The 26,586-nt window shown below is 29.0% G+C and overlaps 1 protein-coding gene across 1 annotated transcript in view; it reads right to left on the bottom strand.

The window, feature by feature from the left end:
- LOC136968346 (uncharacterized) overlaps positions 1-25,379 on the bottom strand; it is an 80,739-nt gene extending 55,360 nt beyond the window's left edge. The window contains 1 exon segment of the mRNA XM_067262349.1: positions 25,250-25,379. The gene's annotated coding sequence lies outside the window, so the exon portion shown is untranslated.
- Positions 25,380-26,586: the final 1,207 nt, after the last annotated feature.

Raw genomic sequence — 26,586 nt, 5'->3', positions numbered from 1 at the left:
CTAACCTTATAGGAATTTCAAAATTTTATAAAAATGCATTATATCATCCACTTCAAGCATCAATCTTATCATCATCTTCGGCCGGGTATTACAGTATTATCCTCCTAATCCACTATTTGTTCCATCAAAAACTTTCCGCTTGCTTGCATTTAAGTCTTTTTCTTATACTTATATTCGTTGGACCGCTGAAAATACAATCTACAGATGGACAAACTGCACATTACCCTACCGATAACAATATTTAAATAGCGTAAAAACACCTAGAGACTTCGTTAAATTCGTCTTAAGAGGAAGATAAGATGCCATTAAAGTCGTTTACCTATGTAAAGAATATCCTACCGATCGAATGATGGATATTGTCAAACTTTGTTAGTCCCCCTTTTTTTAATGTCTACGCTCTTTTTTATGTTTGTTAAACGCTTCGGTGCGGTTAGATATGAAAGGGAACATTGTCAATAACGGAAGATTAAGTGGAAAAGAATGATTTTCGACTTTGTAACATCTGCGCGACTGGTTATGATAAATTCTGAAAATACATGACGATAACTTATCGATCGGATTATTTGTCTCTACTGATTTAATAGTTTAATCGATGCTTTTTCCCTATTAAGATTAATCGATAATGAGGTAAAGGAAAGTTAATTATGATTAATCCTAATCGATTTGTTTTTTTGCTTGGTGTTAATTAATATCATCCCTGTATTCTACTGACCGTTTGTATCATTAAATACGCATTTTTAGGAGATTTTTAGGTAAGATAGAACAAGTTGAAACTTTTCCATTTACGGCCATCTTTTCCCTCTTTCTGCCATCGAATCGGAAACATTCAAAAGCTAACAAGAGCACCTTTAAACGACCTTAATGGTGCACAAGTCGTTTGGACGTAGTTTAGCGAACGGAATGTCATTTTGCACAAACGTTTTTCTCTTCTTGTGATCTGCCCGTTAGTACCTTCTGAATGTTTGTAAGCCCTGGGCATGTATTTAGCTTATCTTGACAGTTGACTCCTTTACCACTCAATCAATTCTTCTACATTGGGTTTCGGTCGAGATAACTATACATGTTATATAAGCCAAAACATACATTTCGTATGTGCGAAACTTTTAAGTGGAGCATCTTCTACGGTAAACAGCGTGTGGATCATCCGTTTTTTGTTTTTTCCTTAGGATATAAATTCGGTAAACGATGCGGGACTCGCGCCTTATGTATATTTGTGTATGTTTATGCCTAAAAACAAGAATAAACAAGGCTGGAGTTTAAAAGAAATGCAGAAATGCAGGAATGACAGTTTTTGAATACATAGAAAGCTTTTCTATATCCTGATATACTGTAAATAACGTCTTATTTGTATGCTAGTGGCGATTCTAACTTAGTTCACATAGAAATGCCTAAAAAAAGAGACAGGTCAATATTCAAAGCGATAGTTTCTTCTTCTTTCGTCTGTTTGACATGCTAGATGCGAAGTTGTCAGCTTCAGACTGGTGACAAGCAATGCTACTAACTAACTGATATCATCGCTTTTTCTGCGCCATTTCAAAATTTATTTTTATTTCTTGGAAAATTTTTACAGGTTTTAAGGAAAAGTTGTGAACTTTTGTCAAGTTTACTGTCGGAATATTGTTAAAATTAATAACGTAAGGCATTCTCTCTTACTTTCTTCTTCGATACTCCGCATCATCAATAACAATGCATTCCGGATCCATGTAAAGAGAAGTTATAATTCTTTCAGAAAAATAACGGTGAAAACTAAATTTCATGCATCAAAACAGTCTTGAAGAAACTACTTTCACGACTTTAGGCAATAATTGATGGCATGCAAAATGGAATTTAATGGTTGTTATGGCAACAAGAATGACAGTGCAGATGTCTAATAATAAAATCTACAATCAGTCTGTTAATACATTTCATTTTTCATGTATAATTTTTTCCCCTTCCAGCTGAATAGCAAATTTGCTGTGAAATTACTTAGAAAAGTAGCTTTGGGGATAGCATTTATTCCCCGAATATTGTTGAATAGTTTCATTTAGATTTGCAATTAAATTCTCAATTTCTCTCTTAATTAACTTCATCTGTCATCTGATATTATCTTGTTTCTGAATAAATGCAGAGATAATTTAACCGTTCTGCCATCATAATTGTAAGAAAGTTTGGCTATTCACTTGATAATTTGGCAAATAAATTAAGTTATTAATTATTGATTTTATCATCTCTATTGGACTAGACTGGACTGCTTATCTTTTCTCCTAAACACAAACTTGAAACTACACTTTTTGATATCTTAAATTTGAAGAATTATATAAATATTAAGTTTAAAACTAAGCAAATTTCTTTTATGCAATTTATGTTAAAGGCATATTCTCAGATGAAATCGAGAAACTGTTCCAAATCTTCAATATCCTTGCTCACTTATAGCATTCATCCCCCTCTTCCCGTTGCCATGGTAACACCGTATCATTCTCCGAAAATTTACATAATATTTCGACTTCTTTGTCGACTGTTTTTACTGTTTGTTTATAAACTCCATATTTCTCTATTTATTCCGCAAATTTCTTCTTTAATCCTCTTTTCCATCAAGATGGATTTATTTTCAATGGAGGGAGGAATCATTTCAAAAAATAATAAAAGAATAAAATACACATATATAAATGTATATAATATTACAGTTTTTTTTCAAAAAATATATTTACTCGAGTGAAATTTTTATGTCAATATACTAAATCAATATTTTTATACATTTTTCTCCATTCTAAATTACTTTTTCTTTGACACCTTCTTGAACACTGAGTGAGATACTTTAAGAATTGTTGATGACTTGGATAGTTTAACTGTTTCTGTCCTTCTGGCAATGAGTTAGCAAACTGCTGACCGCCATATTTTGATACTAAGCGATAATGCAACGTGCCCGAGGCGTGTGTATCTTGCTTGCTTCATAACATGGTCTTAGCAAAACTCCCAAAAGACGGAGGAGAAAATCTTGCTTCCAGCTACCAAAACAGAACTATACCAATTCTTAAACAAAAATATCATAACTCAAAGTTAAAAAATATACACACGCGTGCTTATATTTATCACATCGATTATAAGTAGTTTAGTAAATCATTGAAAATATATAAAAGTTTCGGGATGTTGTTGAAAGAGTTTATCTGCTTTTAAAAAGTTCTTTATTCGAGAATCGAATCACCAAACCGTCTTTGAGTGTCAAAAGCACTTCGCTTCTGCTATCTAAAAATAACAGTGCTTACAGAGTTTACTTCAGAATGTCTCAAACATCTCAGGTACACGTCGTGATTACCCCTCCAGCATTCGAAAATACACGAGAGCATCTTTGCTTCGAGATGAAGAATAAATTCTCTGGCGGAAAATATTTTGTTTTGGATTAAAGAATTTTAATATATATATATATATATATATATATAATGGAGTATATTGGTATTGATAGTAGAGAATGGTATTTCTTTTATTCTCAAAAATAGACTTTCGATCTGTTTGATTGCTAGAATGCGTGCCTATGTCTGCCGGCCATTCTTTGCTTTTTCGATTCAACAACAATCCTTAGGTCATGTGACTGCAGTAGGAAGTCCATAAATCTGTATGGAATCGGGTACACAACAGAAGAAGAAATTAGGCTCTTATTCTCTTGGGAGCTATGTCCACCCCACTCCTCATTCGGCAAGCGGCACTTTGTCAAATTTTCTGTCTGAAGAAGGCGATAAAAAAGGTATATTTATCGCAAAATAATTTCTACAACTGAAATATATTACATATATATATATATATATATATATATATATATGTATAAATGTAAGTTTAAAATAAAAATCTCGGATGTTAGAATCTACTCAGCTACGTATATATATATAAAAAAAGAGAAAATCCGTATGAGTGCATTAGATCCAAGACGGTCACGATCGTATAATCTTCTTAAAGTCGATAAAGTTTGAAGAGGCTAAGAGATCTGTAAAGGATATTATAAGTTAAGAAGGCTTCTAAGTTGATAGATTGTTTAAATTTCAATATTTAAACATCTAGCAGCAATTGACATTTTAGATGGAGGTAACGTCGAGAAGACCAATGACACCAAAATGTGCCAATGCTCTTAGTAGTATATATATATATATAAACCGAAGCGATTTGTGTCCATAACGATATTTCATGCTACTCAATACCCTTTATCGTTCGATTTTACAGGATTTATAACCGACAGAAATGCCTATTTTAGATACGAAAAAATTTTAATAAACTTCGATTTATAATAACAGAATAAAAAAAAAGAAGAAGAAACTGTCATGTAGTAGAAGGCCAAAACGCGTTTAAAAATATTACTTCCAAGATGGTCACAATAGCGAATTTTCACATTTAAGCTGTAAATTTTACCAAATTATACTTTCATGCGCTCTACATGAAAATGGAGCTAGTAATAAATTTCTCGGATGAAGTTTAATATAAGGAGAGGGTGGTAAAATATGAGTTACTAACCTGAATTCTGACAAAAATTCGCTAGATATCATCATTATAGACGTAGTAAGGTCTGTAGGTGAGTTTGGAAGCCTCACTGTCGGACGAATGTATAGACTGCAGACAGGCAGGCACCATTGATTACCGCATACACCTGACCTAACAGAATATATATATATATATTTTTTTTTCTGTTAGCGACAGCTTTTCTATCGCTTAACTACGGTCCATTTATAAATTAAACAAATCCAGAAAATAAGTAGAAGAGTGTAAAAACTTGATTAAACTTATCCAAACTGAGCTAATGGCAGACGGAGTCATTTCACACTGCCTGACTAACATAATGAATTTTTAGTGCTTCTATCGTCGTAGCTGTAAAGCCACATTCATTTTAATCTCTTTTGCGGTTAAGTCTTTCTTTAGTCTGATTAACATTTACCAGTAAAAGAGAGGAATGGCCGTTCTCTCCGTAAATGTCGTGTTTGTCACCAGAAGTGCACTAATAGATACATCACGATTAATGATCGACCAAGGAGAATTACTCACTAGTGGCACATCCAGGTATCGAGTGTGGCGTAAATTAAGCTTAATTCTGTTGTATAAACTACAAGGTAGTTGCAGGAATTCCGAATATTTATCTCTTTAATTGTCTGTGCTTCCTAAATGATACAGTAACTATTCTATCGTTGGTATGATGCTGACTTATCAAAGCTGCAAAAGTCATATTTTTGAACTTCCTGAATGTTGGCAGTTTGTGTTTAATTTATGCTTCTGGATGTTTAAGTTATATTTTAAAAGTGTTCTTGGATATCGTTTCGTCTTTTATGACTTTTTCGTGTCTGGTAATTTATAATGTCGACGTTAATTCTTTCCGTTAAGTTTGCACGAGAATAATTTGTTCTCTAACGAAAATGATTACTTTTTCGTATAAAAGGATAAAGTTTTATAAGGTGACAAGAAGAATAAAGTTATATTTCTACACAATTAACTCTTATTACACTTTAACAATAATTTTTATATAAATAATTTTACAAATTTCCTCAAGAAAAGCTTAATTCTCACTCAATTTTATATATTATTAACAAGATCGACGTTTGAATTACACACGATTTTCATTTATTATGTATGTATAATAATGAAACATACTAAACGAAGCCATAGATTTGTTTACAGACAACAACCTTCTTCTTATAGCATCATCAAACATCAATTATCATATTTTTTTAAGGAAATAATTAATCTTATTTTTTTCTTAAAATTAATTAAAAGAAGTGTATACAACAGCTAGAAGCACAAGTACCAAATTTAACATCAGAAGCATGTTTTTTTTTTGTTTTGTTTTTTCTTTTTCTTTTCTTTTCTTCTCTCCCCTCTCGACTTAATATCCAAACTTTCTTGTTAAAAACACGAACATGATTTTTAACAACGTAAAAATTAATTAAAGAAAATGAAAAAAAGATGTTATACAAAATCAAAACTTTTGTAAAATGTACGATAATCATCAGAGAGAAGATTACACCATCGAGAATCAGTCATAAATCAAAGAGACAAACATAAATGTAAAGGGTATGTTTGAATAAAGCACGTGTCTGAGAAATAATTACTGAAACAAATGGACTAATCAATTGCTCTCATTTATTCCTTGTCACGTAATTATAACTTTATTGACTTCGATAACGGATACGTAACAATTTTCCAAACTGGAAAAAAGTTACTTGGAGAAAATGGGGAAAAAATTATCATTTTTAATGAGATTAATTATCATATTTCAAATATATATAATATATGACACTATAAAATGTCTAACTATATTCATTAATTCGCTATACTTTATAGTAAAAAATTGATTTTTAACCTTTTAAGAATATATGTAAAACTTACAACATAAAATGTAATATTTATGAGTTTATATAGGTTATAAATTTAAAATATTTATTTTATGTAATAAAACTTTATAAATTTATATATACGAAATTGAAATTTTAACGTTTTTACTCAATGAAAAATTTATGTAAAATATGGGATTTTATAAAGAAATTTTTATAAACTTTATGCATAAACATTCACAAATAAAACATGAAATTCTTTAGAAGCGGAGATGATAATATAGAAAAAACATGAATATATTTTTAAAAAATAAAAAAATAAAAATGGAAGAGTATTTTATATTAAAATTTTTAAAGATTTTAATATTTAAAAAATACATCCAAGACTGAAATAAAATTAAATAATCCTTATAAATTGTGAAGACGGTATAAAAATTGTAGGGAAAAATTTGAAGTTAATGCCAAGATTTTTAAAAATATACTTTACAGGCAAAAAGTAACTGTTGTGACATTTTCCCCACAATATGGGTAGACCATAACTGAATTAACCAATTCAAATCAACACAAGTAAATGCAATATTAATAAATAAATATTCGTAGCAATGTATTTAAATGCCGTAAACGGTTTATTAAACATAGAACATCCGATTTAAAAGAGCTGTTTCAAATTTTATCAGAGAAACAACCATAAAATTCTTCTACTTTAATGAATTTAACTAACTTCTACATCATTCTTCATGTAGAAATAATGATATTAATCGATTTTACATTTATTTATATTATAGAAGATGAATGAGAATACAGAAAAGACAGATAAGCAGCATAATAAATTTACATACAGATGTGAACTTTTTCCTCCTCCCTTTTACTACATGTTCAATGTTGGAATATGCTTACTTTTTTTAAAAGATTTTATTGTCAAAAATTAAAGTTTAATAAATAAATCTAAGTATATAAAACTAATTCTTTTATATTAAAAGCATAATATTTTCCTCACTCCTGTTTGTGATAATTTATTCCAATCTTCAAGGTCGTTGTTGTGGTGATGTAATTACAAAAATCTTCAGAAAATTAGTTAATTGAAATCAAAATCCGAAAGCGAATTTGATGTAATTAATGGAGATATTTTCATTTGAATATTTATTTGACTCTTGTTGTTTAAATCCTTAGGGCAAACACGAAGAGGAGTTGAGATGCTACAAGGCTCCTACGTGCAAAAAAGCTTAGTCCATTTGCCGAAATAACTGCTTCTACACGTTATTTTGAAAGTTTTTAATATAAAAAAAGAGTTTCATTTCTTCACGGTATATTCGAAAAAAAATTTATAAAAAATTTAAAATTTTTCCAGAAGCATTTATTATCTTCTCGATATCTTTAAATAATGAATTTCTTATTCTTTCTATTTTAAAAATTCGAATCAATATCCCTTATATATATATATATATATTTAAAAAATAATAATATAAATTTAATTTAAAATTATTCGATTAATTATATTTAAAATAAATTAATTTTTACAGCCAATATTGTTTTAATTTCTCGAAAAAAATTTTATTAAGCTCCTTAATTTGTCTAGCCAAAAGTAATTTTCTTTGATTATATTTATCGATTACGTGACAGGAATATTTTAAAGTTAAATTCTATTATTAGACATTGATATTATAAAAATTTTGCATGCAAAAGATCATTGATCGTTTGCTTATAAAATATATTACTAGATATAGAAGTAGCTTACGTAATTTCATTTTATCTTAATAAATTTGAAGATTCTAGAAAAAAAGAAACAAGAAGAAACTTCTTGATACTAAACTGTTTCAATCTATTAGCCCACTTTTTATTTATAGTGGATAAGTAAACCATACACAGAAGTCAAACAAATGTATCACTTAGAGACAGACACATAGACAGACGTAGACATCATCTCATAACTAAGTCAAATCGTGTTCGGGGTATCTTAAAAACGGGTGTTTCAATCGAATCCTGACATCGATTTTGTCATAAAAACAATACTTTCTTGTGTATGAAAGATTATGAAGAAAGTAAAAAATAAAAGTTTTTCTTCAAATTTCATGAAGAAATTTAATTGAAGTTTATCATCTATACACTTAAAACTTTATAAAATATTAATTTTTTAATTAATAAATATTAAAATATTTCTCAGACACGTGCTTTATTACGTTTATTTTTTACTAATAAACGTAATAATTTTGCAAAATATATTAATTCTCTACATTTTTTATTTAAAAAAATCAAGTTCTTTATGGCGAGTATCTAGATTAATAGATTAAAAGAAAATATAGTAAAATTATCCGAAGAAACAAACAAAAAATAAATCCAATTTTAAAATAATTTTTAATATAAAAAATTTAATAAAAAACATTATCTATAAATGAATATTTCCAACAATGCTGTTTTTTTCTGATGATATTTTTATATATAGAATATTACGTCAACGTCAAACTACTCTAGCGAACTTTCTCTAGAAAAGATATTAAATTTTTTTCAAACTTTCTTAAAACTTTAGTCAGAAATAATCTATGGATGCATGTCCTTTCAATTCTTTAATAATAATAATAATAATAATAAATATCATTGGTACTGATGAAGTCAGGTTAATCTATTCATCATCATTTCTATAAATATTAAACAAGAAATGCTAATATATTTATTAAAGTTATTAAAATAATTAAAATTAATACAAAAAATATAATAATTTAGTTACGGTCAAACCTTTGAACAACGGCCACTGACGAAAACAAAAAAAAAAAAAAAAAAAAAAGGCCGTCGTTTGGATGTGGTCGGAAGTTACTTTGCATATATTTTCGTAATAAAGAAAAATGACAGCTGTTTAGAGGTGTCCATTATTGGAGGTTATAAATTAGATACCTAAATTAATTTTAACAAAAGAATAATCGATTCCATAACTGCTACACTACAATAAATATCCCTTCTTTTTATTAAATAATAACATTAAAAATTTCTAAAACAATTAACATTAACGTTAAATGTAAATTTATGAAGGAAAAATAATTTCTTGGTTATATTCTTGGTTATTAGGTTAGGTTAATTTATCTATCCATAGTATATTATAGGGAACTATCTATTATTAATAAATAAAATATATTTAAAAATTTCTAAAATAATTAACATTAATGTTAAACGTAAGTTTATAAGGAAAAAATGATTCATCCCGAATTATGTTTTTATACGTTTAATGAATTATGACTTGTCACAATACATTAAATGTAACGACGTAAATTAGTAGCCATAATTTTATTATGCACAGCAAAAGTTATACTTTTTAATACATGGCAAAGCTTTTCGCTACACAAAAGAAAACTATAAAAATTTTATTAGCTATAAAACGCCATTTTTATTATGAAAATTCTTACAAAAAAAAAATAAAAAAATAAGAGAAAAAATGCGGAATTGGTCTCTAACAATTAAAGAATTTAGTAACATTTTTATGAATAATTATTTGTTTTAAAAAGTTATAATTATTTTGTAACTTGCGAGTGATAAATATGATCATCGTCATTCTATTCACGTTCTATGAGACAGAAATCAGTAATAAAAAAAATAAAACTAGATGAAATTTCAGCTGATGAAAGGACATAAAGCATCATATGATAAATGCAAAGTATAAGCAATTATAGTTAGCGCGATATCTGCAATTCAGTAAAGTGTAATTTCTAAAATTGCAAATTTATATTAAATATTGTCATTACAGAGTGTCAAATGTCTTATTTATCATTGTTTGCTTTACTATATTATTATCTATGCAAGTTAGAATGCTTATTTTTACAACAATACATTCTTAATGGCTGAAAAATAAAAATAGCTTCAAAACTACGATCAATGCCAGAAAACAAATTACACTTTTCTTTTCATCACAATAAAAACAATAAAAAATTACATATATAATAATTTATGTACCTTCTTTTAAGAACAGGTTTCATTAATTATGTTGATGTATGACTTAATTTTTATTATTATTATTATTTTTTTAAATAACAATTCATAAATATTCAACAAAAGTTTTCGGTTATTAGTTGACTTTAACTATCTCTCGTGTATCAACCACTAATGGACATTCTGATAATGGAGACAAGCGATGTTTAACAAGCAATAGACAGTAATAAAGTACATAGAAAAGTCGTTTTGACAAACATTAAGCTTTTTTATTGGTTACATGCAAGTATCTGAACAAGGAATTTAGGGGTCATTTCGCAAATGGCCGTTTTAAGCAATTCAAAGTATTCTTTGGCACATCGTATTATTTTTATGTTTTTAATATTAAGGTGTGTTCTTTTAGTTTTTTTTTCCTTTTTGCTTTTAGGCAACGGTCGAAGTAGCAACGCTTCTCACTCTCTACGTAATTATTTTTACGTTTCCCCCCTTTTGATAAGCAAAATTTGCATGCAACGAAACGTGTTGACTTTAATAGCTCTTGTGGCATTAACACAATGATGCTGTCCACTTGAACATAGGTTGTATTTAATAACAGTTGATTGAACGTTAGGTTGTGTAATAAAAGCAATTTCTATTAATATTCTGGATATAATTTTGTCAAGTAATTTGAAAATTGGCTGCGAAAGTGTCTTGATAAAGTGCGATAGGTTTGTATGAAGTACTTTATAGTCATTATGTTATATGAACTGTTAAGTTATGCGTTAGACTCAATGGCAGGCATTTTAACAAGAGTGGCTTGAAAGCTAAGGAAAGACGATATAAAGTTTAAAGTAACTTGCAAACTTTTCTATATAATTGGAAAAAAATTCGATTACTTCAGCCATTCAAAGTAAACAAAATTGATTTCAAGTTTTATGTCTTCTATCTTTCTTATTATGTTTACTTTTCTTTATTTCTTCCTTATTTATTGACAGATTTACTGTATAAATATAGTTAGTAAATTCAGAGTCACGTAAAAAGAATTTATATGTCTAAACAAATAGAAAAATATAGACAGAACAGCAACAAACCAAACTTCTCTCAAGTTTCCTTTGTTAGAAAAATTATGTATACTTGCTAGAAAAATAAACTTGGACTAAATATTACTATTTTATATGATGTAAAGACACGACACTATCGAAATTAAAACTTAAATAGAAAAAATATATATATATTTGAAAATAGTGAATGGAGTTAGTTATTCCCAAGGCATAAAATTGAAACAGAAGCGTGTGACCTCATATCTACATTCAGGGCATTGATTGTGTATGTTTGCATGGCAAGCTCTGAGGCAGTTGATACTTAATAAAACAGATTTTATAGGCCATTAGAAAACTCGTTCTGAACAGCTTACCGAAGGTGAAATGGCCTCATAAACTAGGATTTGTTGGTGCGCCGTAGCCGACTGTTTCATCTTCTCTTCCTAAATTAATGCCACAGATTGTATTTAAAATGAACCTTGTTTGGGGGCTTTTCGTACAATGTTTAGTTATAAAGATGGGCTAATTTACAGACATTTTTCTCAGCGGTGTTTGTTACAAAATAAAATCTCTTATGTCAACAACTACTTACATTTAAGGCGCTTAAGTGTACTATGTGGTATATATATCACAATAAACTGAATCTTGGGGGAAAGATATTAAAGACCGTAATGATTAACTCTCTTTGGAAATTGGTGTCATTGTAACAAACCATGTTAAGAAAACCTTATAATCCCTTCTTATTGAATCGCAGATTTACAGTTTGTTTAATATCGGCCGTTGCTTTTGTAAGTTGCCAAAGGCAATTTATGCAATCTGCATGGATGCTTAATTTCTCTAATTTTAATCAAGGTATTCGATTGTTCGCTAACTTATCGGCGATCGATCGATTAATTAAATTTTGCTTCAAAATCCCGCATTCAACGTCTCTTTCAGGGATTTTACACTAATCTGTAGATTTATTCGAAAATAAATCGTTATACCGGGAATTGGATTGTAGTAGAAAATGTAAGCAGTTATTCTTGAAAGATTTTTGAAAAGAGGAAAATTAAATCGGGAATATAAAACTGACAGACAGAGATCCCAATGTATGGATGTCCCCATTTATGACTGAAAAATGGATTTGGTTATTGTCTCGACACAATAAAATTATCGAATATTTTTTCTTGGTTTCAGGAAATGGTCGGTATAAAGATCTATTCGTTATATTTTATTGAAGACTGATATCATTCTTTTACTGATTCGTTATTGTGGAATTTTTATCGTAGTTCATACGAGTTCAACATAGAATTGTTGAAAATAAATTCTCTTTTTATCGATTTGATTTTTTTATATTCAATAATTACGTTAACCCGCAGTTAATTAATTAATTTTTACGAAAAACTACAACATATGGGTACAATAATAAAAGCTACGAATGAATGAACATAAATTATAATAGGAACATATTTTAGTTTAAATCGCTTACAAATCCATATAAATGAGAAAATAATCTTCAATTCTGTATATAAATTATTAGTTACGTATGAGAAAATTTTGTTCAATTTATAGTTTAAAAATATTTGTTTATGAAGATATATTTAAGGAATTAATTCCTCGCTAACTGGAGTGTAATAAAAGTTATTCACGCCTTAATAATTTATGTCTTTAAATAATTTTCTATATATGAATTAATGATGCCATAAACCCTTATTGAAAGAGATTCATTCATATCGTAGCTTGACTGAGTGAAGATAATTACAGATATGGTAACAGGCAATTCCAAATAGTGTACAGAAAGTATTGCACCAACAAGCTGAGAGGAACAGATGTTTCCTCTCTCATCCTATTGTTGGCAGTAACAGTTGATACTGGACATTCATCTGGCTTAGAATCGCAACTGTCATTATCTATCTGATACTAATGTCGTGTTCATCTTCTTCTTTAGCTAATTGTAATGTCGGATACTATTACTCCTGACAAAAACTATGTTATCTCTTACTAAAGTGTTGCTCTTATAATGTTACTTGACACTTACAGGTAGAATAAAGAAAAATTTATATTATTATTTTTATAACATCCAATTTTAAAAATTGACTATAAGTTTTAATTTTATTTCGAAAATAATTTTTTAAATAAACAAAATTAACTCTAACTTATAAATATGAAAGGACCGTTTACCATCCAACAATTAAGAATATAATTTTTTTTTGGTACTAAAACAATGTTAACGTCTAATTCAATTAATGTCACAAGTTTATAATTAGATCAGGATTATAAAAGATAGAATTTTAAAAATCAAGTCTCTCTTCTTTACATTTTAGAATGGCAGAAAAAGTGCGGCACACGTTTGTACTTAAGAATTTTTAATCTGATGAATAATGTCCTTACTACAAGATTAGTACAATGTTTTAAGGGAAAAAACTTATTGATACTGCTTCTAGTAAGTTTATTGCTCTTGTGTCACATAAAAACTTGGTAGAAATATTTATGGAAATTATTCAGAATTCTTAGATAAGAGAATTCTTCCTATCCCGGAGTTAAAAATCGCAAGGGGATCTTCTAAACTCTAATAAAATTATTCTATTGGTAAGTAAAGTTTTTCCTTGTTATTCGAAATGCCATTTTAGAAATACGAGGTCTTCTTCTCTGCCAAAAAAAAAAAAAAAAAAACTCATTTCTTTCTTTCCAATGAAACTTTTATCTAGGATAACTCATTGCATATAAATTAGTCCATATGGCACACTATCTTAGAGGGAAGCTGCAACTGCTCCCAAATTTTTATCTCTATGTTATGTATAAACTATAGAAATTACGATATGTATTTGAGTGAAATAATTTTGAGCCTCACAATAACATAATGTAAAAAATAATTGAATAAAAGTTAGGAGAAAAAAATTCGCCGGTTTAAAATATTTTTTACGCAATAATCCCCGAGGAAAACATTTCAAAGACAACGACAACTGTGAAATTACATTAAGTGATTAAGTTAATAGAATTAAAAACAATAGAACAATAAAAAGCTTTCAAAAATATAAAATTACGATCTCCTCTTAGGTATCGAATTTTCCACGTTTGGTTGTTTCTTCAAAGCTATAAAACTTGCCGTAAAATAAGCTATTAAGATATTTTTTAAAAGTCGAGCGTGTAGAAGCATAGATTAGTTTTTTCCGAGTAAGAAAAATTCGCTGTAAATTTCACTCGTGTTTTATACATTACTATAAAAAAAGCACGAAGAGATGTCAAGCATGGCAATAATATTAAAGTGGCGTTGCTTATCGTAACATTATACAGACTGTTTCGTAACAAATTCATCCTTATAAATGTATAGAGTAAGTAAAAATATATAAACGTTTGCGATCAATCAGCAGCGTACTGAGAGCGAAGGCGCTGCTGCAGAGTTGATTCTTAGTAATGTAGTGTACAGTACATGAACTGTCCTCAATAGTATAGCAACGCCACCTATATCAATTACAAAAACGTAAAACGATTTAAACTTGAAAAACGATTATATATATATATATATATATATAATAAAATATACTAAATTCAAATATATATATATATTTATAAACGAATGTTATAACGAATTACCCTTTTTTTAAAACAATAATTAATTTTCTGCTTTCAAATCTTCAGATTTTATCTTTATTTGCCATAAAGCTTACAAGTATAGTAGAGGTAATTTGTCTCTCTCCAATCCCAGCAGACGTTACAGAGGTAGTACAAGGTCACTCCCAAGCACGTGCTGTTTGGTCGTAGATGTCTTTGGCGACAGTCACGCCAGAGTAAATGAGAATGAACGAGATGTCCGGACGAAGCAAAGTTCCACTTTACGGCGGTGTTGGCCAACTAGAAGTTTTATGGATGACAAAGAAATGAATGGTGTAAATCAAGCAAAGAAACTCTTGCTTGGCTGATCTAATCAATTATTTAGAAATGAAATTCCGGACTAGACAACTCGAGATGACTCTAATGAATATTTTTTTTTCCGTCCTTTTCCTCTCTGCTTTTACACACGAGACTTCTATTGGAATGCAATTGAGTTAAGAATTTTCAGTACAAATTAAAGCTTACCATTAAATTAAATTCTGTGATTTTATAGAAAATTCAGCAAAAATTAAATAAAAAAAGATAACGTAATTAAGCCTTACTTTCTTGTTATTAAAATATTTATTAAGATTTACTCTTAAATTTTTAATAATTAAAAACACTAAAATTCGATCAATATTACTGTTTGTTCACTGTACTGTAAACTAAAATTTATTAATTGAAATATTCGTAAAAGTGTAGGATATAAATTAAAGCTGACATTTGATCACATTTCAAATCAGTGTGTTATATTATCGCAGATATTTCCTCAACATAAGACATATTGTCGAAAAGCAAACTGAATTATCACATGTGGCAATTGTAGGGTAAATGTCTTGGGACATAGAGTAGTTGGGAAGACAACGGTTCGTATAAATCATACCAGATGCAATAAGATGGTAAGTAATTACTGTCGCTCACCCTCGGGTATCGTTACCCAACGTTGTTTTTCTAGTGTACTGTTGATGTTTTAGTTGATGAAGTCGGTGTTAATTCTCCAGAGAACGATAAAGAAAAGTTTATCGAGACATAGTGTAACGATACCACCAGGACAGTACCACCAATGTCTCTTTTTCAAACAAAGCAGATGGAAAAAATGTCTTTTGTCAACATGTAATTTTTTTTAACTTCATTTTTAACATGAACAGAATTAGGTGTTCTCTTTCTTTCTTCGCTTGTCTGTCCTTCATTGTACATCAAAAGCCATCTATTCTGTTCTCAGTTAGGAATTAATTACACCACTGACATCCAAAGAATGACGAAACAAAACAAAGTTCCTGGATTGTGTGAGATACTAAACTTTTTCATAGGAAATTTCTCACATTCTTTTTCGACATCATGACCCACGTAATAATGAAATAAAATCAAACTGAAATTTTCGACAAAGACAGACAGGGTGTTAAAAAAATAAAAAACATTTTAAACGTTACAGTTCTTTTAAGATCGAATTTTCTTTCATTTTATGAGCGGTAAATTCCAAAGCGTAAAAATATAAAAACTTCTTTAGTCGATCTATCATTTCTTCCAGCAGAAAACTCAAAAGTGACGTCATTCCTTGTGAAAATGTCACCGTGAAAATTTTTGATACGTCAAACTAGGCAGGTTCTACAGAAATTCCTTGCGAATTATTCTCTGAACCAATAATCTAAGATATATTGCACTTTAATAAAACAGCGCAGCTACTGTTTTAGTTGCAATATTAAGATTTTTTTTTCTTTTTATAAACCTAAGATTAAATTTGACTAAAGTTAAGGCATAAGAACAAAATACAATTTTAAACTGAAACTTATTTGCAATATATAAATATATAAGCGCATGTGTAAGGATTATAAACGAATTAAATAATAAAATTTTTAAAGCAATTCTATATAAGAATATAAAGTAAAGTTATAATTAAAATAAAAATTATTTTTATTGATATTCTATTTGATAGCTTTCATCTTGAATCGTTCAATATACAAAAATAAAAAAATAATAGTAATTTATTTTTTCAATCAATAAAAACATTGATTTTGATAGAAAATATTGATTGTAATTATCTTTATTCATATTTAGATCTATTCCTAAATATATTAAAAATTAAAAAACTATTTTTAAAATAATTTTAATGTAATACATCTTCCATTATAAAATTAAAGCATATTTTTATAAATAATAAATAGTTAAATTAATATATTAAAATGATTCAACTTTAATATATTTTATTTAATAACACAGATTTTTGTTACATTAATATTATTATTTATACAATTATTTTAATTCACAAGAGGATACTGCAGCTTTAATCTGTATAAGAAGGAAAAAAATCAATAGTAACTTGGTATCAAGAAAGAGATGAAAACTCCTTCTTTCAGGAGCATTTAAGGACCACGTGACTTCTCTGACTCGAATGGAGACTAAAGCTATCCAAATCGTAACAATTCTTTTCTTTATTTTTAATGTAAGAGAAACGCTACAACTAATTTTGTTAAAACAATTTTTTTTTTTTTATATTGACACTACAATTCTGAATATAAAACAATTCAATAAATAAAATTGATCTTATCAGTTTTATGTTCAATTAACGCCAATGAATATTCAAAAATTAACCTAAATAAAATTAATACGTTTGATATATCATGTAATAATAAACTTTGATTTTTAAAGGAAGCTTTCTGCAAAATGACTCTACTTGAACGATACAAGCACTATTTGAAAATTAGAAATTGCTTCTGTTTCTCCGAATCACATTCAGGTTATATTATCTTTAGTTCATTCATCCATAAGTTTGATTAGAAAGAGGAGAAAGCAATTTTAAACATCTATTCTAGCCCATATTCTATTTGTAATAAACGTCTACAACCTCAGAAGATATCCTATTTTATTAAAGAAATAGCGATATTAAGTTTCCATATCTACTTTTTTAAAAATATTTTTTAATAATTAATTATTAAATATTTTTTCTAAAAAGTAGAAAAAAACTGAGGCAGAATAAGTTACACAAATGGAATCGCCAGGTCATTAAAACAATCGACAATACGATTTTACTGCGGCACATTTTTCAGATTCCGGAAGTGATAACATAAAACTTTAAACACATTTTTCAAGTTAAAAAACCAAAAAATTTTACTGGATATTTTCGATTTGTTTTTCATTAAAATTCATTTGGTTACGTGTTTTATTATAAATTTATGATCATTCGTGCCGTACAATATAATAAAGTTTTCTAATTAATTCAAAGTATTAAAATATATTTTAATTATTCTAAATAGTTTCTATCAAAGTATTTTTTAAATGTATTTAGCAATTTCAACATTATTATTATTATTTTTTAATTATAAGTGTAGAACATAACAAAAACAAGAATTTCTTTCGAAAATACTTACAACATTTTCGAAATTTCTCGAGATTTTTCAATTTTTACTTTTTTAGTTTTTACCTTTTTTATATATATTTTTTGCTACTAATTGGATAAATGTGTGAACTTTCTCAACTATGTACTTTTATAAGCACTAATAAGATCAGATCTTTACAATTGAGGACGAATCCCATTGAACTTTGGTATTCCCTAGTAGCATTATACAGTAAAGCAATTAAATTTGAACTTTTTTTTTTTGGTTCGTTAGCAAAATAATATTTTCTTTTGATCAAACTAAAAATAATAATAATAAAATACACACAATGAATATGATAATCAAATAATAAAAAACCCATTTCACCATCGAACATAATAAAATTTCCTTTTTTTACATATTAAATCAGAAAGAAATGGTATTACAAATGTTTTCCCTTTTCCCTCTAAAAAAATCCAACTGTTGATTTCAAAAATTTTATCAAATTCAAATTTTAAATTAACCAATAGTTGAATTTTTTCAAACTCTGGAAATACATATAAATGCAATTGGATTTGTTATGACGACTCCGATTGATTAATTCTAACCAATCAGCCGTAAGCAAGAGTTAAATTAAAACAAGGAAAAATCATTTATGCTTAAACTTCGTTAAATTCCAATAAAATTCTTAAATACCAAAATTCCATTAAACATTTCTCATTTGCGTATGTAAATACAGTAGAGCATAGTTATCCGACCCCGATTAACCGACTTATCGGTTAACCGACCGCGTTCTAGTCCTCAAATTCAAATGTCCGCTAGTGATGTGACGCTACAATATTTGGTTATGTCTTGGCTACTGTAATATTATTTTTGTTAAATTTTTGCATGTTTTAGCTGGCAGCACTGGCTCGACCATGAAAGGGAGGCTAGTATTTAAACCAGGCCTAATACGCTATACTAATAATGTATTTTTTCATACTTTTCGGTTATCCGACTTTTCAGTTATCCGACCAACCCCAGTCCCCAATTAAGTCGGATAATCGATGCTCTACTGTACAAGCGATTTAATGAAATTCGTTTAATTGGACGCTTTCAAATTAAACTCGGGCGCGATTGGTTAAATTCAAATTTAAAATCGACCAATAGCAAGCATCGAACGAATGACGTTTCTAAAATGATAAATAACGTTCTTACGTTACAGTTACATTTTTTATAATATAAAAGCAATAAAGGAATGATAAATTATATTAATTTCATAAAGAATTTAACCATGCCGAACATTTTTATTATTTAAAGATCATAGAAAACATTTATATCCAATTACGTAAGTCCCATATTAATCACAGGCCATTAATTATTCGTTTCTTATTTGTGTTTAATTGTCCGATACAGTACACGTTAGGCAATTATTTTTTAATGGTTGTCCATCTTGTTAATGACATTAATTAGAAAGAGTATGTTTAATCAAAGAAATTTCATATGTAGAGAGTGAAGACTGTGCTAGTTCCCCCCTTCCATCTCTATGTTTTACTTCCTGTCTTTTATGTGATAGATGCGATTTGGAGTGATGTACAACTTCTTGTGTCAGACATCCATTAATAGATTTCCTATCATTAATAGTGGGTCACAAAACATGTTTTTTTTTTGCCTTTCAGATACAATATTGATAGTTTTACTGTTTCCCCCCTCAAAAAAATAAAGATAAATTCCCTATCTTTTCGGGGTTTTGCAATCTCTTTAAGTGAGAATTGCACTCTCGATAATATTTGCAACTACTTCTACTGAAATTTGACCTACTTTCAGTTACCTTTGCAACAGTTACAGCCTGTTCGAAATATTTTTAAAGTGATCAAGTCAAATATTTGCGAGCTTTTAGTAGAGATTTTAAAATTCGATATTGTTTCTAGAAGGATTTGCAATATAAATATTAATTTCTGCCTCGGCCAAACAGATTACTTAGTTAAAAATCAGCTTTAACTTCTTGCAAAGAAATATGCAAAATGGCATAGAATCTTCCAGTGTCCCTCTTCTTTTGCACGGTGGACATGAAATTCTTCAATCGATTTTTCATGAAAATTAGTATTAGAAATAATAAAAAAAAACTATTAAAATATTTATAAATTTGTTAATAAAGGAGGGATTAAACTCACGAAAATCGAAATAAGTTTTCGTTAGTTAAATTTGCATGACAAACTCGTTCTAGATATTAAATGCGTTTTAAAAAATGTAAATATTATCGATTTTTCAAATGTTAAGGAATATGAATAATTCGTAGTTGATAAATTTACAAGTTTTAATTGAATTTTTTTTAATGAAAATTTCTTCTCTTTATTAATTTTTTGATACGATTACATAAAAAAAAAATATTTAAATTTTAAATAAAACTTGAGCACGATTCGTTAAATTCAAATTTAAAATCGACCAATAGCAAGCATCGCTCGAATGACATTTCTAAAATGATAAATAATTTAACGAATAGTGCTCATTGTGTTAATTCTTAATCTAGGATTATTTACAAACATGAAAACAAGAAATACAATTCATTTGTTTGTTTGTTTGGTTAAGTTATAGCAACGCAACATTTGGGTGATCTGTCTAGGGAAAATGCCTTCCGGGAGGTCTTGTAAAGGGTAACTGGCCCCTATTCAGGCGTTACAGACGTGGAGAAAACCCGGAAAACTCCACGTGCCCAGCCCTTCCTGGCGAGGCGCGAACCCACGACCCCGTGTTCAGGGAACGGAACCGCTTGGCCACCGGTGGGCCAAATACCACTACTTTTTTCCATATTATGAACTTGAAGATTTCTTTGTTTAATAACTTAATTATCGCGACCTTTTAAGGATATAATCTTTAAAAAATGCAAATTTAATGAGATTTTTAATTTTTTCCGGATAGATCTGTCCATATAATTTTAAATATTTCTACATTTTCAACCGTTTTTATTCGTAACGATATTAAATATCTTCTTATCTTACCATCTTCTACAATCAACATCGCTTGATCATGCAAAATCAACAATTTACAATTAATTAAAAAACCTCCGACGCAATACAGTAGCTCCTCGTTATGTCGTTCATTCGGATGTCTTCCAAATATAAAAGCGCTTTAGCCAATAATGGATAGATACACGGGTTATATCGCGCCATCTGATATATCGCTCACTTGGTTTGTCTCCCTGTATGCGCGATATAACGAGGGGCTACTGTAATAAAGAACAGCCATTTACTACCAAGATACTGTTAGAAACTCGACGAATTTAACCAATTTTAATACAACAAAATACTTTTTCTCGACTCTCAACAATAAAACTAACAAGTAATAAAGTAATTACAGTTTACCTCAATTTTCTGAACAATAATTGAGGTCGCACTCAGCAGAAAAAAGAAAGAAAGAAAAGAATAAGAAAAAAAAACCTTATGAAAAGTTTTTCTCCATTTATAAAACTGACTTACTCGGCGAATTTCATCATAACATCGCTATGTGAGTCAGGTGTAAGAACTACCGTTGGTTCTTATCGAAATAGCTCAGTCTCTCGCTATCACCATAGAAATCACTTTTACTGAACAATTTAGTCACCTTAGCAGATTTCTTTTCTTTTTTTTCTCCAGTAATACCCACATTCGATGCTAGAGGGTATACTGAATATAAGTTCTAGCAGGTGGCCTTATTCGCGTGTGACTCCCTAACTTCTGACTTTTTCCTCATCGATTTCTGTCGGCGATACAATTTTTGAACTTCTTTCACGCTGTCAAAATGTATTCAGGACACTTACGCGATTTTGGTCATCATCTCAATTTTACTACATTCTCAATAACATTTTACATACCATCTTTTTTTTTTTAACGTTTTCCTCTAAAATCTACCACCGTCGTTGGTCATACTGTAAAAGTATATAAATTTTTTTTTCCTCGCTGTTTAAAAACTAGAGTAATAAAGTATTTCGCGTGTCTCCACACTGATTGACTTATATACAGGTCTTGGGACGTACTTATCAACTTTCTTGGAAGGAACTTAAATATTAAAAACCTTTATATCCTCGGAGGTTCCCAAAGGTCTCCTTATTTTTAGAAAACCTGCAGTAGGCGGATAAATTTTTCACAACCCCGCGAAAGAAACCATCAAGGTTATGATAAAATATATATATATAGAGACATTCATATCCACTTTATGAAGTCAATGATTCTGTGAAAATGTTTTAGAAATAAACCAGACAAGTTAAGATGGTGGAGTGCGGCGAAACAAATTTGTGTAAGTTCTATCCTTTTCTTTTTTGTTTGTTTTTTTCCCTTAACGACAATACACGGAGTAGAAGAGAAATTAAGGAATCTAGCGATCTTCGCTAACAATTTTTGCGGATATTATTTCCAGTTTCCACTTAAGCTGTGGAGGTTATTGACCTGTTCCATCAAGCGTCCGATTTCTCTCGGATCAGCAATTGTCCAATGTGGAAGGACACGCCAAGCGTCAGCCACCGGAAAAAGAATGATGCATGAGGCAAAGCGCCTCACTAGGAAGAAAAAAATACCCAAGTACATACATACACAGAAAGACTATTTAGAAAGTAAAGTAACTTCGTGACTTTTCTATGTACGATGCATCAAAATAGAACTAATCTATCAACATCACAATAAGGAGGCGGAGGAAGAGCACGTGATGCAATTTTGACTAATGAACTACTTCGAATTTCAAATGTTAACCAATAAAAAAACACACCGTATATAAATAATATAAATCTGTTCGCTAACATATTAAATCTGGTTTGGGTCGTTGCTAAAATCTTATAAATGCTAATAAACTACCGAATATGCTAATCGATGAAACGTATGAATGCAAAATTTCAAATTATCATAACAAAAAAAAAAAGCAAAAAATTTACAGATCATTAATCTTTTGTATTTTAATATGTTTATTAAAAGGAATGTTTTGATTATGTTAATTTAAACGTTCCTTTTTTAATGATTTAAATCAGCGTATGCTAATCACGTGGTCCCTATTCCTGCATGAAAACTGCATCAAATGTGATAAACGTGTACAAAAATTGTATAAAAATGTGATATGATCAAGAGTAATTAGTTTCTCTGTACGTATTTAATATATTTACGACATGCAGTCGGCGCATTTAGGTTATAGCTGTTCATAAAAATGTTCAATATAATTATGACGTCTTGTCACGTATCGTATATAACACATCAACATATTCAGATATGATCCCGTTTTCCCATAAGTAACGAATTCATTTAATGATTAATACATATATATATATATAGTAAATATAAAGTTAACAAATAAGTTGCATGTAGTGTCAATCAAGTAGCATGTATAATAAGGCGAACAGTTTCTCAAAAAATTACCATTAAAATATTCATTTAACAGCAGTTGTAGGCTTTATATGCTACTAATATAATGAATAATTCTTGAATATTTAAATGCGATTTAAAGAGAATTCATTCGAGTACAGTTAAACTAACGAATCATATAATTCAAGCGTGTCTATACGTAAAAATATTCAGATAAATTAGAAACGTGATGGGCATGTAATTTAATAAGAAATATTTATAAATATTAGAAATTTTCTTAACAATGATCTGATTGGTTTCTTCGAATTGTTAATAAATTATTTCCATTCATTCGAAACAAAAGCCATCTTGTTTATCTCCCCAGTTTACGTAATTATGTTTATTCAAAAGAATTAATAATAAAATAATAACATATCACTGACACAATTTTCTCAACAAACAACAATACAGCGTAATTTGTTTACTCTATCAATAAAAATTCTTGACAGTTTATGATACTCATCAAATAACAAAAGAATGGAGAAAATATATTTAAAAAACAAAAAAAAATTACAAATAAACATTTTTCAACGCCCTACTAAATTTTCCGCTATTAGCATCAAAGAATTCTTTCCAAGTTTGTTATTAAATAAAATTAAGTACAGCTGAAAACTATACTCCAATATATTTGCATTTGGAGTAGTTAATGATCAGTTCTGCCTTTGATGTTCTCTTTGTCCACTGAAGCTCATAATGACTCCATCTACTCCAAGAAAGTCGTATTTTCTGTACATTAACATTTTTTATTAATCTATTCAATTGTAAAATGCGAATTTATTTCAGAATTCTACCAGTTTTATTTTTTTATAATTAAATTTAAAAAAAATTCTCCATTTGAATAGGTGGAATGTTTCGATTTTGAGTTACTTCCTTACAAAGAAGAAGGGAAAAAAGAGAGAAAGAGAGAGAGAGAACTTATTCTTCTGTAAATCGATAAAATTTATTACGGAGGATTATTTATATTTACAAAATTATACACTTATTAGACATGGCACGCGTGCAAATTCACTCATTATCGCTAGTTTGGAAAGTTTTAATTACATATGTGGTTGACTTATTCTTTATCCTGAAAAGATTATTTCTCCTGCTTGTCTTAGTGTACTACGGAGAAGCATTATCACGAAGGGCGAGATAAGAATTCATTCTGCACGCCCAAACTAATGATAATCCCAAATGGAAGCATATGGAAGACGTAAGTTCTCGAGTTGGAACGACTTTCTACCTTGTGCTTAATTAGCTTTAGACAAGACTACAGATGTGGTAAATTATGGAGCTAAAACGAAACAATTTCCTAGAGAAATTAGTATAAACAAATCAAAACGCTAGAAGCGTTATCAATAATAAAACTCTCCCCCCCCTCAGACGTACCTTTAGAGATTTCGAGATGGAAAAATCAAAGTTTGTTTAACAACTCCTCAAAAATTAAAGTAAGCGCAATAATTTTAAACGTTTAATTAACTTTAGACGTAATTAAAGGTTAGAAAATTTAAAGACTATTAAAAAAATGTATTAAATTCATTAAAATTAATAAAAAATATATAATCAAATTTTTATATTTATTTACGTTAAAGGTCCGAATTTAATCAGATAAAAACACGTTGTTAATTATTCAATAAATAAGTAAAATTTTTTTAAAAAGTAGATATATTTTTACATATTTATGCACTTAAATTTCTTCTTCTTCTTCTTCTTCTTTTTTTTAAAGAAAATGCAATTAAATATCCAATTGAAATTGGGGATTGTGGTTTGAAAAACTATCTTGGTCCAGGTTTATCTTTATGTGATCTTTGCTGGTTAATTGCTTAACAATGGCTTACCTTTATCTTATATAGGGTTTGGAGTCGTAAATGTGTTCTTAAACACGATAGACAAACGCCAGACGCCTGCCGCAATAGCGAACTCTTCCAGACTAAGAGACGCCAGTAAGGCGTTTTTCCAAAAAGTCTCTTTCTCATTTCCCAGCTGCGCATGCTCTACAATTAATTGTGTCTATTTAGCGGAAATGACGTTATATCACCTTTGCTTTCTCAATAAATCTATCGCAGGAAATGACGTAGTATTCGCCAATGACGGCAGACGTCTTATCGATTTAAGGAAATTTATAAAATCATTTTGAAGCCAACGATTTGATTCGTTTATAACGTAATCATCTTTTTGATTTTCGTACTTCTTTTGTGACGTATACTGTGTCGTCGGCGTAATTTGGATCCATTTATCAATATCCGAAAAATGGAAGGATTAATGCAAAATAGTTAATAACAAAATTATTTTTTTTTATGTGTGTATTTTTTTTATTTTTCCTCTGGTGAATTTTTAATTAGTCTTCATCAATTTTTTAAAAAAATTCTTATCGAAGTAAATTAAAGCTTGTTCCGTTTTAAATAATTAAAAAATATTATATATATATATATATATATATATATATATATCTTAATAATATAAAAAGCAAACAGAAAAAAAATCGATAAATCGTTAGAAAAATGCGGAATTAAGAATAAGGATAACAGAAAAAAATCCAAATTAATCAGACTTTTTAAAAGTCGTATAGATCTTCGATAATAATAATAATAAAAAAATTCGCAAATATTGTCAGGTTTTTGGCAAAACTTCGCTTTTAATATCGCATATACTACGATAAAACATGCCAAATCTGGTTATTTGACTAGAAAAATAAAAAAAAAAGGGAGTGAAAAAATAATAATCTGTCAAGAACATAATCTATCAAAATGTCTAAGAAAATGTTGTTAGGAAAGCAAAAAAATATCATAAAAAAAAGCAGAGAAGATTACTCATCCTGATAAAAATTATTTTTATTGTACTAAATAGCCATTTATACACAGATTTCGAGTTTAAAATTATTAATATTGGGCTCTGCCAGTTCATATACCAAGCTACTACTAACCACTATACGTTTGTAGCCTTATTCAATGATTAAGATGACTCAATTAAACAGCAGCAAGCTTAAGGAACATCTTATAGGTGACAATATTGCGAAATTCCCTACGCTGTCAGGATTCCCCCAACGATTAGCCATTAAACACCTCAGGTATTCCCCATTCGGTTCTATTTCCCTCCCTATTGACGTCATTTTGCCTCTCAGATCTTCGACTTAGTTTGAGATCGTAGATACTAAAGGGATTTCCGGAGGAAGTGT

The sequence above is a fragment of the Centruroides vittatus genome, unplaced genomic scaffold (genome assembly GCF_030686945.1).
Source record: "Centruroides vittatus isolate TY-2023 unplaced genomic scaffold, ASM3068694v2 contig_1450, whole genome shotgun sequence".
In the NCBI taxonomy this organism is placed as follows: Eukaryota; Metazoa; Arthropoda; class Arachnida; order Scorpiones; family Buthidae; genus Centruroides; species Centruroides vittatus.
Note: the sequence above shows the minus strand (reverse complement) of the source record. Positions and strands in the feature narration are given on the sequence as shown.